The sequence below is a fragment of the Talpa occidentalis genome, unplaced genomic scaffold (genome assembly GCF_014898055.3).
Source record: "Talpa occidentalis isolate TD23 unplaced genomic scaffold, MPIMG_talOcc4v2.1 talOcc4.2, whole genome shotgun sequence".
Classification (NCBI taxonomy): Eukaryota; Metazoa; Chordata; class Mammalia; order Eulipotyphla; family Talpidae; genus Talpa; species Talpa occidentalis.
Window position 1 is genome coordinate 46,779,716 of NW_023602073.1, and position 15,227 is coordinate 46,794,942.

At 43.5% G+C, this 15,227-nt stretch overlaps 1 pseudogene; it reads right to left on the reverse strand.

Annotated features, from left to right (window-relative positions):
* The window catches only part of LOC119251329 (patr class I histocompatibility antigen, A-108 alpha chain-like), a 113,656-nt pseudogene extending 101,923 nt beyond the window's left edge, over positions 1-11,733 (reverse strand).
* Positions 11,734-15,227: the final 3,494 nt, after the last annotated feature.

Here is a 15,227-nt window from a genome sequence, read left to right on the forward strand (position 1 = left end):
TTATGGCCCCAGCAAGTCTAGCCTGAAATAATGCAGGATTTTTATCGGGCGCCTGAGTGACCTTCCTCAATGTGTTCCAGTTGAAGGGCTTAACAGTTGTTTTTTGCGAGCCCTGAAGGAGGCAGGTGATCACATGGGCGCTGCTGTAAGGCCAGTTCCAGGGTCCACCTACCAGAATATATGACATTTTAAGAACCCACAAATTTGAGAACACTCCTATTAGTTTATTTTTACGCTGAAAAGGTGTAACCATTTTTTTAATGGCAAAAAATGTTTCTTGACTGGTTTTAATACACTCAAATTGACTCGATTTGTTTTTCACAAGAAAAACAACTTTATCAGATGTCTTAGGAGTCTTTTCAAGACTTTCAAAGCAAAATCTTTACTATTTTAGAATTTGATATCATGGAAGTTTGCATAAGATTAAGAAATGTATAGATTTTTATAAAATATTCATTACCTAGAGTGACAAAAGATTTTTCAGAGCAGATCAGTTTTTCTCACAAGGCTTAGCAATGCTGACAGGATCATTAAAAATTAGTAACGACAGTCCAAGAATACTTCAGTTCTTCTTGCAAATCAAAAATTTCAGTTAGGTATCATATAAGCACACTAGAAATATTGAAGTTTAGTTTAAATGTTATTATAGTGAGTTAGAAGCCTACATAAAATTTTTAAGATGCCTTTAACTTTAAATATTTTCTTTTGCTTTTCTGTTTTATAGTATTTTATTTCAAAGATAATCAGTTTGATTTGAGATTAAACCCTTTTAAAAACATACATTTTACTTTACCTCTCTTCAGATTTATAATACCCTATTTTTTTTTCTAGAATGTAAAATATTGAAGCAATTGCTGTACTATCATCTCTTTGGGCTGAATGTTACATTTAAACACATGTTTTAATTTTTTCCTTTCAGTTACATGACATCAAAATTTCAGCTTCCTTAAAATAAGGAGCAAAAAGTAAACCTGAAAGTTCAGTAATTTTGGATAAAATGATTTTATATATTTAACAAATTTTTATAATTAAACTCAATAAAACATTAAGTAATGATAAGTGGATTTGTCTTTTGGAATATCATGTCATTCAGAGAAGTTTTGGTATTAACACCAAGAAGCAAATTTGTCTTTGTTGAATAGAGCAGGTTAATTACTCTTTTTTTTTTAATAATCACATTTAAACACAGAAACAAATACTAATTCCTAACATCATAACTTTAAGGCAAATATGTTTTAAATTAACTACTAAATTTTGAATTGGTTTTTATTTGTGAAGACATGGAGAACTTTTATTAATTTAACTATAAGCAGTTTTTACTGACTTGAGGACTTTACTTAGGTCTAGGACTACAGGACGGCCTCCAAGATGATGAGTGAGGTCAGGAGTAGCAGAGCCTTGGGCCTGTGGTTAAGATGAACAGAGTGGAAATAGAAAGTGGTGCATGAGAGGACAACTTTTCCGCCTCAGAAGAGATCGGGGAGTATCTATACCACACAGCCTACCCTGAGACTTTTCTGCCTGCAGTCACCAAAGTGTTTTTTTTTTTTTTTTAATTTTTTTCATACATACAAGAACTGGGGTGTAGGCCAGAGGTGGGGCGGGAGGAGGTGAGAGGATTCACCCATGGTAGAGTAGGGAGCAGAACAGGTGGATCTACTGAAATGCACTGCTGATGGAAGCAGCAGGCAAGACAGGAGAGGTCTGCTGTGCCATGTGGGTCAGCACCCTGGCCGAGGATTGAACTCATGCTGCAGTGGCTGGTGATAGCTTGATAGTGCTGAGACTTTAACCCTTTGCTACCAGGGAGGCCCCCACCCTAGTGTTTATTATTATTATTATTATATATATATATATATTTTTTACATCGTTATTCATTTTTGTACAATGTTTGTTTTCTTTTCTCAGGTGTGGTTCCCATAGATCTCCCACCACCAATTCACCTGTGCACCATCACCATTGTCCCTCGTGCTCTTCCCGCCCTTGTTTTGAATCTTGCCCTCCCTCCCCTGCAGCATGTTTCTGATTTATAATTGCCTGTTTTTTGATTTGTTTTGTTTTTTATTGTTATTATTTTCCCCCTGATCCCTTATTGGGTTACCCTGTATTTTTCCTATAAGTAAAACCATGTGATATTTTTCTTTTTCCTTCTGACTTATTTCACTGAGCATAATCCCTTCTAGCTCTATCCATGTTGCTGCAAATGGCATACGTTTATCTTTTTTGATTGCTGAATAGTATTCCATTGTGTATATAAACCACATCTTCTTAATCCAGTCATCTATTTTTGGGCATTTGTGTTGTTTCCAAATCATACCTGTTATAAACAGTGCAGCAATAAACACAGGGGTGCAGGTACACTCACCAAATGAAGGAGCACCAGCATATATAAGACAATTACTATCAGCTCTGAAAAACAGATATTAGAGAAAATGCATATATAGTAGGAGACTTCAACACCCCACTCTCACCAATGGACAGATCAACAAGACAAAAAATGAGCAAGAACACTAGAGCCCTAAATAAAGACCTAGACCTCATGGGTTTAACAGACATTTACAGGACATTTTACCCAAAAACAAAATCCGAGTACACATTTTTCTCAAGTGCGCACAGATCATTCTCCAGAATCAATCACATATTGGACCACAAGACAAACATCAATAGATACATTAAGATCAAAATCAAGTTGGAACCCACAGGGGGATACAGCCACCGCTGGGGCACACAGTGGGCACAGGGAAGTGCCCTCCTGACTCGCCATTTTAGAATAGGGATCTTTGTGTCTGGAACCCACCAAGACTGTGTGGAATTGAGAGAGGGCTGTCCACACAGTCAGTGGTGAGCTGAAAGCCTGCACAAGTGAGGCTCCGAGACTAGCTGCAATTTGGAGCTCAGAGGGGGATCCAGCAATCTGGAGCCCAGAGGGCAATGCAGCCACCACCAGGGTAGTCTGTGGGACCTCAAGACCCACGTCTGGAATTAAACAAATACAGAGAGAGGGCATTTTCAGGGACAGCAATCATTAACATATCCACAGTACCATTGCCCTACTGGAATTCTGGCATAACATTATTGAACTCGATTGGGCCCCAGTTTCTGACATCCCAGAAAGATCACACCCAAAAGATGCCCGCAAGTACCAGCAAAACAGTGTAACAATGCACAGGACAAATTAGAAAACAAGCAGCAGGGAGAAGAAAAATTACAAGCAACCAAGCAAATCCCCTGGGTAAAGACACAACAGAAAAAGAAAATCAACCACCAGACTGCAACAACAGTGACCTAGAAGATCTTATGAGTCTTTCCAATAGAGAATTTTAAATTGCCATATTAAAAAACTAAAAGAAGTCGAAAATGATATGGGAAAAATAATCACGATCAGAGGAATGACATTGAGTCCCTCAAGAGGTAAAAGAAAGCATTTCAGGAGATCAAAGCATTAATGGAGGAGCTAAAGAACTCTGAGAAAAGCAATGAAAGCAGAAAAGATGAAATGGAAGAACGAATAAGCACTCTTGAAGACACAGAAATAAAAAGAACCAAAGCAGAAAAGAGAAGGATGAAGGAAAAAGAATGAAGAAAGGCTTCAGGAACTATCTGACTCCATGAGGAAAGGAAATATAAGAATTATAGGAATCCCAGATGGAGAGGAGAGAGGCATAGGATCAGAGAAAATATTCAAGGAGATAATTGGAGAGAACTTCCCAAATGTGAAGAAGGAGCTGAAAATAGACATACAAGAAGCAAGAAGAGCACCAAACTTCCATGATGAAAGGAAAAACACAGCAAGACACATAATAGTAAAGCACCCAAGAATCCAAGACAAGGAAAAAAATAGTGAAACTGACTAGAGGGAAGAAACAGATAAGATACAAAGGAAAACCAGTCAGGCTGACATAGGCTTCTCCAAAGAAACACTACGGGCAAGGAGAGAGTGGAAGGACATAGTCAAAAAAACTCCAAGACAACAAATACTTTATCCCTCAAATTTTTCCTGCATATATGAAGAAAGAATAAGGACTTTCCCAGACAAACAGAAACCCCGGAATTTCGTTATGACTAAAACCCCACTCCAAAAAATATTACAAGGAGTCCTAAAGCCAGAACAAACAGAGGGATGAATTGGAACAAAACAAGACAAAAAATAAAACCACAGAAAAGACAAACAAAATGGCAAATACAAATGCTAACATATCAATATTAACCCTAAATGTAAACTGAAAGGTTCGGCGCAGTAAAGAAAAGGAGAGCCAGGCTACATTTCTCAAAGGACGGGAAAGTTTATTGCGCCCCGGGCGGACCTCACACACCCAAGGTGGGGGTCAGTGGAGCCACGCAAGTTGTGAGGGGGAAGCAGGGTTTTATAGGGTGAGGAGAAGTCAGGTGGGTAGTTGGGCTCGTATGGCGGGAAAAGTTTGTAGGGCGCGAAAAGGTTGGTGGGGCAGGTAGAGGTTCTTTGTCTGAGAAGAGACTCATGGGGGGAGGGGGGAGGCTCACTGCCTGAATCCTCCAGGCAGGTCTCCTCATTCCTGCCCCCCAGGTGGGCTTCCGGGTAGGCTTTTGCATTCCGGCCTGCTGCATGGACCTTTCATAAACTGACTAAACTCTTCAATAAAAAGATGCAGAGTCGCAGGCTGGATTAAGAAACAAAACCCAGCCTTTGCTGTCTCCAGGAAAAGCATCTAACTACAAAAGATAAAAATAGACTCAAAGTAAAAGGATGGAAAACAATCCTACAAGCAAATGGACCAAAAAATAATGCAGGAACATCTTTACCTATATGAGATAAAACAGATTTCAAACTCAAAAGGGTAAAAAGAGACCCGGATGGTCACTACATTGTTGTGAGCCAGCTGCAGCAGTCTGGGTGTCAGGGGTTCCTGAAGGATGGGAAGGCGTTGGCGCAATTGTAGAGAAAATGGTAAGGGACGGGGAAGGGGAATGAGGAGACGCAGACACTTGATCAGGGTGCTGACATCATCCTGTTGAGGGTCTCAGCAGCCCTTTATTTATACATTTCAAGCAAACTGTGAGTGCATAAGCATATGCATTAAGGCAGGAAGATAACAATCATCACATCTTTCTCAAGAACAGTCAAGGGTCTATTTGCCCACCTGCAGAGATCATGACATTTATTATTTTTTGACTTAAAGAAGGCACAGTTGCTCAACAAAAGTGTTCTTAGAGTAGTCTTTTACCTTAAACAACCAAACAGTCATTTTATTACTAGCAAAAAGCTTACTCTACTACTGCAACTAACATTTCTATGTTTGCCATAGTGAAGAATTAACTAAGGGCTAGAGGAAACAAAGGGCAGGAAGTTACCTGGGGGAAGGGAGACAAAGGAAATTTTTCTAACTAACCTACAAAGTTTAGACTAACATATAGCCAAATGATTAAAGCAAAAACAGAAGGCTTTTATTTAGAATTATCATCTATATTGTTTTAGCTCGACCAGTCATAAAATTGCTATTGACTTATTCTTGAATGCATACTCTAACAGCTACCATACAAATTGTCACCTCCAGGGGAATCAACCCTAAACAAACAGGAAGAATTTAGCAGGAGTCAGCTATGGCGCCTCCTGGCTTATTAGGAATTTTCTTACACTTGGAGCATGGATCACGTCTGCCACCCAACTGCTATCTTTAAAGTAATAGAATTTCCTTCTCCAATTAGCCGTTGCCTCAAAAGACGACATCTCCATATTAAAGACTTGGCCAAGGGATGTTTATAGCCTTTTGTTCCCAGAAGTTTTTTTACTTGTTAATATAAGGCCAAATGTTGACTGCCTTTTGGCAGAGAAGGACTAATTTTATAAAAAATGTAATATTTGTATCATGCAGTGCCATTTGCCATCAAATTGGTTATTCAATAATTGATCAGTATTTGCAGTTTTACTTTTAAATGCGTATTTTTAGCAATGGTAGAAACTAGCCATAAACAAATGAGGAGAATCTTGGAGTCAGCTAACGAGATAGCTGATTTTTCAGAAATCTGCCCCATGCCCGGACTTTTGTCAGACAACATGAGTAGCATGGCTCCCCATACATTATGGTCAAGGGGACAATACTTCAAGAAGATATAACACTCTTTAATATCTACTCACCAAGTGAAGGAGCACCAAAATATATCAGACAACTATTATAATCTCTGAAAACAAACATCCGAGAAAACACATATGTAGTAGGACACTTCAACACACCACTGTCAACAATGGATAGATCAATGAGACCAAAAATAAGTAAGGACACTAAAGCTCTAAATAAGGATCTAGACCTTATGGGCTTAACAGACATCTATAGAACACTAAAGCCCCCTAAATCTGAGTACACATTTTTCTCAAGCGCACATGGATCATTCTCCAGGGTAGACCAATTTGGGGACACAAACAAACATCAACAGATAAACCAAGACAGAAATCATACCAACCATCTTCTCTGACCATGAAGGCACCAAACTAGTAATAAACCATGAAAAGAAGGCAAGGACCCCTCCTACTTCATGAAGATTGAAACCCACACTACTGGAAGACTACTGGACTAGCAAAGAGATCAAAGAAATTAAAAAATACTTTGAGTTGAACAACAAGGAGGACACCAATTTTCTAAATGTATGGGACACAACAATACAAGCTCACATCAAGAAACAAGAAAGCACTCAAAGAAACAATCTAATCTCACATCTCAAAGAACTAGAAAAAGAACAACAAAAAAATCCCTAAAAACAGTAGAAGAAAGGAAACAATAAAAATCAAAGTAGAAATAAATGAAATAGATACTAAAAATAAAAATCCAAAAGATTAATGAAACAAAAAGTTGGTTCTTCGAAAAAATAAATAAAATAGACAAACCCCTAACCAGCCTCACAAAGGAAAAAGAGGAGAAAGCACAAGTAAATAGGATCACAAATGAAAGAGGAGAAATCACAACAGACACAGCAGAAATCAAAAGAATAATAAGAAACTACTATGAACAGTTATGTGCAAACAAATTCAACAGTCTAGATGAGATTGACAAATTCCTACAACTTTACAATCACCCAAAGCTAGATAAAGCAGAAATAGAACACCTAAACAGACCAATTACAAGCAGTGAAATTGAAATGATAATCAAAACCCTTCACAAAAAAACAAAATCCCCATACCAGATGGATTTACAAATGAATTCTACCAAACATTCAGAAATGAACTAGTGCCTATCCGTCACAAACTCTTCCAAAAAATTGAGAAGGAAGGGGTAATATGAAACATTATCCCTTTTGAAGCCAACATTACACTAATACAAAAACCGAACAAGGACAATACAAAAAAAGAAAACTATAGGCCAATCTCTCTAATGAACACTGAAGCAAAAATCCTCAATAGAATTTTCCTAACAGAATCCAATAATGTATCCATAGGATAATCCACCATGAACAAGTAGGATTTATTCCAGGGACACAAGGATGGTTCAACATCCGAAAATCAATCAATATAACCCAACACATTAACAAAAAGAAATATAAAAACTATATGATAATATCAATAGATGCCGAGAAAGCTTTCAACAAAGTACAACACCCATTTATGATAAAGGCCCTTGAAATTCTCGGGATACAAAGAATATACCTCAATATCATAAAGGCCATATATATGAATTTATTACTTTTAATTTATTAATGTTTGTACAAAATCACTTCCTACTTTGTACCTAAACAAAGATCTGGCATCTGGCATCAGCCCGTGGGACGGGCTGAACTAGAACCAGGGAACCACAAATGTTCTGGCAGTTTCCCAGAGAAATCAGATGGCACTCGGAGAGGTGGAGAGAGAGATATTTAATTGTCACACAGGTGGGCTCAGTGGGATCGCTCCCCAAAGGGCTGAGCTCCCAGGAACAAGAATGGCAGGGTTTAATATAGTTTGTATGAGAAACTTGCTATCCCATCTATCATGGCATAAGCGTTCTTTATTGTTCGGGAAGGGGGTTCAAGGGTGTCATGGCTACCACCTCAGACAAGCAGCGCAGTACACCCAGCAACTTCTCCACTCCAGCAAGCAGCAGAACCAAAGCGGTAGACTCCCCCAAGCAGCAGATTTGGGAAGGCAACAGAAACTAAGCATCAGACTCCCCTGAGCAGCAGGCTTGGAAATGTCCTGCTTCAGGTTATCATTGTGTTTTAAATCAGGGGGTCATGAATGGATCATATATACAGTGGAATACAGTGAATGGATCATACATATAGTGGAATACTACTCAGTGATTAAAAACAGAAACTCAAGCCATTTGGGAAATATGGATGGGTAGGAAGGAAAAAATAAATATCAGATATCAGATGGTTTCCCTTATATGTGAGATATACATAAATCAAACAAAGAGTCAGACTAAAGACAAATCTTGCAGCCTGATCCTAGATCTCAGGCATACAGCAGGGGAAAGTGTGAGAGATGGTTCCAAACAGGGGAGGGAAGAGCACAAGGGACTGTAGTGATGGATCATGGGTGCTATGGTGGTCATAGAACTATAAGGACTACATCTGAGAAAAAAATCAAATATTATACAAAAATTAAAAATGATGTAAGAGAACAAATAAATAGATTTAATAAAAAGTTTTATATCACTCACTGACATCTAGAAAACAAAATTAAATAAAGCAGAGGATCCTGAAGTTACAAAATGGGAGGGGGGGAGAGAAATCCTATAATATAAGTCCCACAAAAGTCAGAGCTCTCATTCTATGATGGAAAATAATATTGAAGAAATTCAGGTGAGTTACATTAAATGATAACATTGTCAATAGTCCACTGCATCCTAAGACTGTCCCACTCACAGCTCCCCACAACCTGGCCCCATCCTCTGGGGTGTCCTAGAGGGTGAGAGACATCCCAGAGTCCTTGGGACTGTTGCTGCCTGAGGAAGCACAGAAGAGACCTGGTCAGAGCCCAGAGATGAGACCCTCAGAGGAGTTGATGAGGGTGACTCCCCCTAGAGTTCTCTCTACACTGGCCTCATGGGCTCAGGGATCCAACCCCTGATCCACACTTACCTGCAGCCTGACTGTACCTGACTGCATCTTCCCCTGTAGGAAGAAACCTCATGTGAGCAAGGGAGGAGTCAGCCCATGGAGCCCTAAAGGAATCCGAATTCTGGGTCACTGGAAAGTTTCCAGAACTGTGACTGAAGACCCAGGTCAGGACTGGGATATATGAAGAATGGATATGAAAGGGAATTGGAGTCTTTCCTCAGCAGGGTCCTTCCCTTATGACATTTCCTGGGAAACAGATGCCCATCACCACACTTAAAAGGTGAACAATTGGTGATTCAATTTCATAAGCGCTTTACAAAGTGTGTTAGCAATCAGCTCCAGACTGGGCAACACATGTGTATGGATCATACTCCCTACTAACCAGGCAGGGCAAGTTCTCCCTGGGACATGAAAGCCCCCAGTGGACAAGACCCCCCACTCCCTTCCCTACCTGAGCGCTTCTTCCTCCACCACACAGCTACAGCCACAGCAGCTCCAGTGAGCACAGATCCAAGGACAACCAGGCCAGTAATGATGCCCGCGGTGGGGATAGAGGACTGAGAAGGGGGCACTGGAAGGGAAGGGAAGGGGAGACCCTGAGCCGCAGGAACATCCTGACCCTCTGACAGTCTCCAGAAGGGCTCCTGATGCCCCTGAGAAGCCCTGTGCCCATGTTTCCTCCTCACCCAAGTCAGGACTGTAGGCTCCAACAGCCCCTCATGCTGCACATGGCATGTGTATCTCTGCTCCTCTCCGGAAGGCACCTTCACTGCGGCCCACTTCTGGAAGGTTCCATCCCCCCCAGGCCTGGTATCCACCAGCTCCGTGTCCTGGGCCAGGTTCTCCCCATCTCGCTGCCAGGTCAGAGTGATGTTCGCAGGGTAGAAGCCCAGGGCCCAGCACCTCAGGGTGACCTCATGCTCAGAGGTGGGGTGGTGGGTCATGTGTGTCTTTGGGGGATCTGAGGAGAAGGGACAAAAATTCACACTTTGGGTTTTTCCCTCCTGGACACTGAAGCAGCCTCCCTGACCATCCTCAGAATGGACATGACAATTGGTTTGGAGGGAGGAAGCACAAAGCCCAGAAACCAGCCTAGTCTGGGGAATCTGGGATAATCAGGTGAGAGCCCAGGGTAGGAGGATGCAGGTCTCTAAGGAGAACACAGACTTTTGCTCCTGACCTGGGTGGAGGGTGAATGACACAGAAAGGCAGGAGTCAGATCCAGAAATGTTCTCAGACCAAAAACAAGACCTTGAAAGAGAAACTCATGGTTTCCAGGATGGCTGCTGGGTCACAAGGATCCAGGGAGAGTTATTTCAGGATGGCCTCCCTCCCTCAGGAGAGACTGGATTCCTTAACTGTCCAGAAAAGGGGTGTCTTCTGGGCGAGTCTCTCTCTAGCACAGAACATGAAGCCCAGGGGACTCTCCCTCTCTGCCCAGAAAGCAGGTGCTGTTCTGCCCATTATTCCATTTTCCCTGTGGGGCGCCAGGAGAGGGGAGGTCCGAGGCCTTGTGGCCCCTCTTACCTGTGCGCTGCAGCACCTCCTTCCCCACCTCCAGGAGTCTGCGGAGCCACAGGAAGCACCTGCCCTGTATATTGTTCCTGACGCGCTTGGCCTCCCCTGCACCTCCCACTCGCGCTGGGTGATCTGAGCCCCTGAGTCCGCGGGGGTCCAGGAGCGCAGGTCCTTGCTCAGGGAGATGAAATCCGCGCCATCGTAGGCGACCTTTTCATACCCGCCGCGGAGACTCAGGTCTGGCCCCACTTCACAGCCACACATGCTCTGGAGGGTGTGAGACCCTGCGCCCCGCCCCCCGCCCGCAGCGGTCAGCCCGTAGGTCGCCTCCCAAGTCACCCCCAACCCTCACCCTGAATAAACCTAAACTGAAATGAAAGGGCCAGCAGGACAGTCCCTTCCCGGGGGAGGGTCCTGGCAGATCCACCAGCCTCGAGGGGTCAGTGGACCCTGAGACCCGGGACACCCCGGCCTTAGGGTGGGAATGGGGGTGACCTGACCCTGGCCCCGCTCCGCGAAGCTCACCGTCCTCGCTCTGGTTGTAGCGGCCGCGCAGGTCCCTCAGGAGCGCTTCGAACCACTGCGCGTTGTTCCTTTGGATCAGAGTCTCCTGGTCCAGGTCCTCCTGCCCCACCTGCCCCGCCCAGGGCGCCCGCGGCTCCACACTCCAATCTGAAGAGTCGCTGTTCAACCGCCCGAACTGCGTGTCGTCCACGTACCCCACGGCGATGAAGCGGGGCTCCCCGGGGCCGGGTCTGGACATCACGGTGTAGAAACACCTCAGGGAGTGGGAACCTGGGGGCGGGAGGGGAGACCCGGGCTGACCCTCCTCTCAGCGCGGGCCCAGGGCCCAGGGATATGGGCCTGGAGGGGAGAAAGGGGCGGGGCCGTGAGAGTGAAAAGGGGGGTGGGCCAAGAAGGGCCCAGACTCAGGGGACCAGAGCACTCAGGGGAGGCGGGAGGGACAGAAGGGGCCAGAACACAATGGAATGAAGGGAACAAGAGGTTGGGAGGAGATGAACAGTTCCTGGGCTCCTGCACCTTCAGGGGTGTCCTTGCTCCTCCCTCCTGGGGCAACAGTGTCCAGCTGGACACGCACTCACCCGCCTGGGTCTCCATCAGGGCCAGGGGCCCCCAGAGCAGCAGCAGGAGGGTGAGGGGCATCACACTCCCGTCCAGGGGCCTGGGGAGAAGGAGTCCAGGAGAGTCCTTGGAGACTTTGTAACTGGAGCAGGATGATGCTGATTGTCTTCCCTGGAAACCCCCAGGAAATGGGGAGAGAGAAGGGGGGTGAGTGTGGGGTCATCAAGGCTGCACCACCCCACAGAGCCTGTGAGAGGGAGACATGATGCTGTGACAGGGTGACATCCACAGAAAGGGGAGGCTCCAAATTCCCTTCCCGACCTTAGGGAGGAGTGGATTTGGGCTGGGAGAAGCAGCAGCCTGGAGGAATGAAGAAACTAGTAGTGTTTTCAGATAATTGTGAGTATTGATACTAAATTAAAACTGTACAGGTGGTAGTTTCTCAAAGGTTATTTGCTAAGTGAAACCTGAAATAATATCATGGAATATTTCCTATTCTGTTACATTTCTATAGGCCTCTCTTAGATATTGGTTGGAACTTGATCTAATGTATGATTTTTTTTTAGTTTTCCATTTATTTTTTAAAGTCTACATATTTTTATTTTTTAATTAATTTATTTATACAAGAACCAGTGTACAGGCCAGATGCGCTGGAAAGTGAGAGGATTCACCAGAGACAGAGCAGGGAACAGAACAGGCAGACTGGCGAAATACACTGCTGAGGGGAGCAGCTGGTGAGACAGGAGAGGTCTGCTCGCCATGTGGGACCCTCACAGGCTGGCTGGGAGGGGACCTAATCTGCAGAGGCTGCAGAGAGGTTCACAGCGCTGTGATCAACCCCCTGGGCCATCAGGGGAGACCCTAATGAATGATTTTTTTAAGGTGAAACATTGTTTCACTAAGTTACATAGATCTTTAGTGTTAATTACACTGAATCGAATGATCAAAAAAAAAGTTTTATTTTTTAATCCCAAATCCCAAAAGAAAAATTTGCACTGTAAGTTGTCAAGTAGTGATGCACTCAATTTTTCATAATTCTGGTTTTATCTGAGAGCTTATATTTTATGAGGCAAAATTACTGTCATTTGAAAATTGTTGATTTTATACAAGAAACAAACATTCAGCCTCCCTGGTGGCGCAGCAGATTGAGCACAGTGCTGTGAAGCTGTCCGCAGCCTCAGCAGTGCCAGTTCTACTCCTGGTGGGCCAGGGAGATTCCCACCGGCCTGACAGACCTCTCCTGTCATGCCTGCTGCTCCCGTCAGCAGTGCTTTCAGTCTGTCTCCCTGTTCTGTTCCCCACTCTGTCTCTGGTGACTCCTCTCACACTCCTGCATCTCTGGCCTGTACCCCAGCTATTGTATAAATTATTTAAAAAAAAATCTTAAAAAGAAAAGAAACAGACATTCATTTTGAGGAACGTGTCTGCTAATTAACCAAATTTAAATAACCTTAGTTTGTGTCATTCATCCTTTAAGGTAAGATTGGTGTTGCCCACAAATAAAAAGATTCTAATTCATCTCATACAAATATTTTCCTTGGGACTCAGTGCTTGGGGATGCCACAGAAGTGCTCTGCGTGTGCTTCCAGGTCAGCACACCAGATATTTTAAAATGTGGAGTTGAGGATGACGCAATAATGAAGATAACTTTTAATGCTTTTTTCAGGACATTTTCAAGCGAAACTGGTTTTAATGTTTGTTCATGCAGGTAAGTGCTGGTGAAGAATTACTGCTTCTGCAGTGGTGCTATAAGCTCCACTCTTACTGAATTTTACCAACAAATGCCAAAATAGTGAAAAGACAAATGGTGTCTAAGTGATGTTTTGAAAATAGTTTTACTTTAGGGATCCCATGAAAGGTTTTGGTGACTTCAAGAGCTCCACAGACCACACTTTGAGAAATGTTTTTCTCAGGAAACCAGGGAGCATCTCCCAAGTGTTCTCTGCCTTTGCCTCCTCCTCACTTCCCAGCATCCCTCTCCCTGGATGGCTCCTGCCTCCCCAAGCTGCCTCCCTTGCAGATATAATAGGGAGCAGAGAGAGGACCCTGGAGAGGTCGAGCTTGCACTATCATGAGAGGTGGATACTGAGTACTGAGTAAAGGTGACAAAGACGTGTAAATCTCACCTGAGTCCCGTGCTGGGAGGATGGAGAGTGTTTATTGTGAAAGCAACAAAGAAGGAGCTCTAACACTATTATCAATAGTATCAAGAGATGAAGAAAATATTAAAAACAAAAAAGCATAAGGAAAAGAGATTTTACTTCTTCCCACATCTGTCACTCCCACCCCTGACACAAGTGCTCTGGCCCCATAGACCAGTCTGTCCCCTCTTCCCTCAGTGCCCCCTCCACATCCTGCCCAGGACCCAACCACTTTGAGGAGGCCTGTAGCCTAATCTGCCTCCTGGTCCTGGCCCGATCCTCACCCTCATCTGCTCTTCCCCTCATTTATGATGCTCTGAAGGACAGGCCTCCCCAAGATGTTGAGTAATGTGTCCCCCATACAGGCTACTTTGCATGTGAATGATCTCCATCTGAGGTTCATCAAGGGTTCATCCTAAGAAATGTTTACCACTTCTATAACTACCTAGTATGAAAGTTGGTGGTCTTACCCAAAATTAGGGTTATTACCAGAAATGAACTTTGTATCTGAGAAACCTACCTATATGTTAGGGCAAACATTATTACAGAACATCTGGTCTTCATCATATGAGCCACACTTTCCTTGCCATGTGAACACCTCCTCTCTCCTGGAGGTCCCAGGCCCCATCTCATTCCTTAGCTCAGGAGACACACCCTCTTTTCACACAGGGATTTCAGGTACTTCTTGAGATGTAGATTCCCTATGCATATAGAGGGAATTTTGGTTATTTTCTAGTACTAGAAAAAAGAAAAAAAAAATTCATAAATTTCATGTGCTCAGAATAAGAGTTATTAAAAATTAGAGATATCATGGAAATGAATAAATCAGTAGATGGACTGGAATATGAATGTCTCAATTCCACTAAATAATGTGAATGGAAGAGACATGACAAGCAGAGAGAAGACCTACAAGAAACTGAGACAAAAGTGCCCTCCCAACTCCCCATCTTAGATCAGGGACCTTTGGCGTGTTGGCAACACACCTAGACTGCGTGGAGCTGGTAAAGGGCTGCGCCCACAGCCTAAGGTGAGCTGAAAAGCCCCCACAAGCCCAGCCCCATCTGGCCACCAGTCTGAGCCCAGCGGGGAATCCAGCGATTTGGAGGAGAGTCCCTGTGACAGGGACAACTAACATATTCGTAGTACTACTGGCCTATCAGAATTCAGACATAACAGTTTTTGACTTGATTGGACCACTAGTTTCCAACACCCCAGAAAGAGCACACCAAAAAGATGCCGGCCCATACCAGTGACACAGAGTCCCAATGCATAGCACAAATTAAAAAACAAGCAGCAGGGAGAAGAAAAACTACATGCAACCAAGCAAGTCCTCAGGAAAAAGACATACCACAAAAAGAAAACCACCCACCAGATTGCAACAACAGTGACTTGGAAGAACTTCTGAGCCTTCCAGAAAGAGAATTTAAAATTGCCATGATTAAAAAACTGACAGAAGTCATTGAGGAAAACAACAAT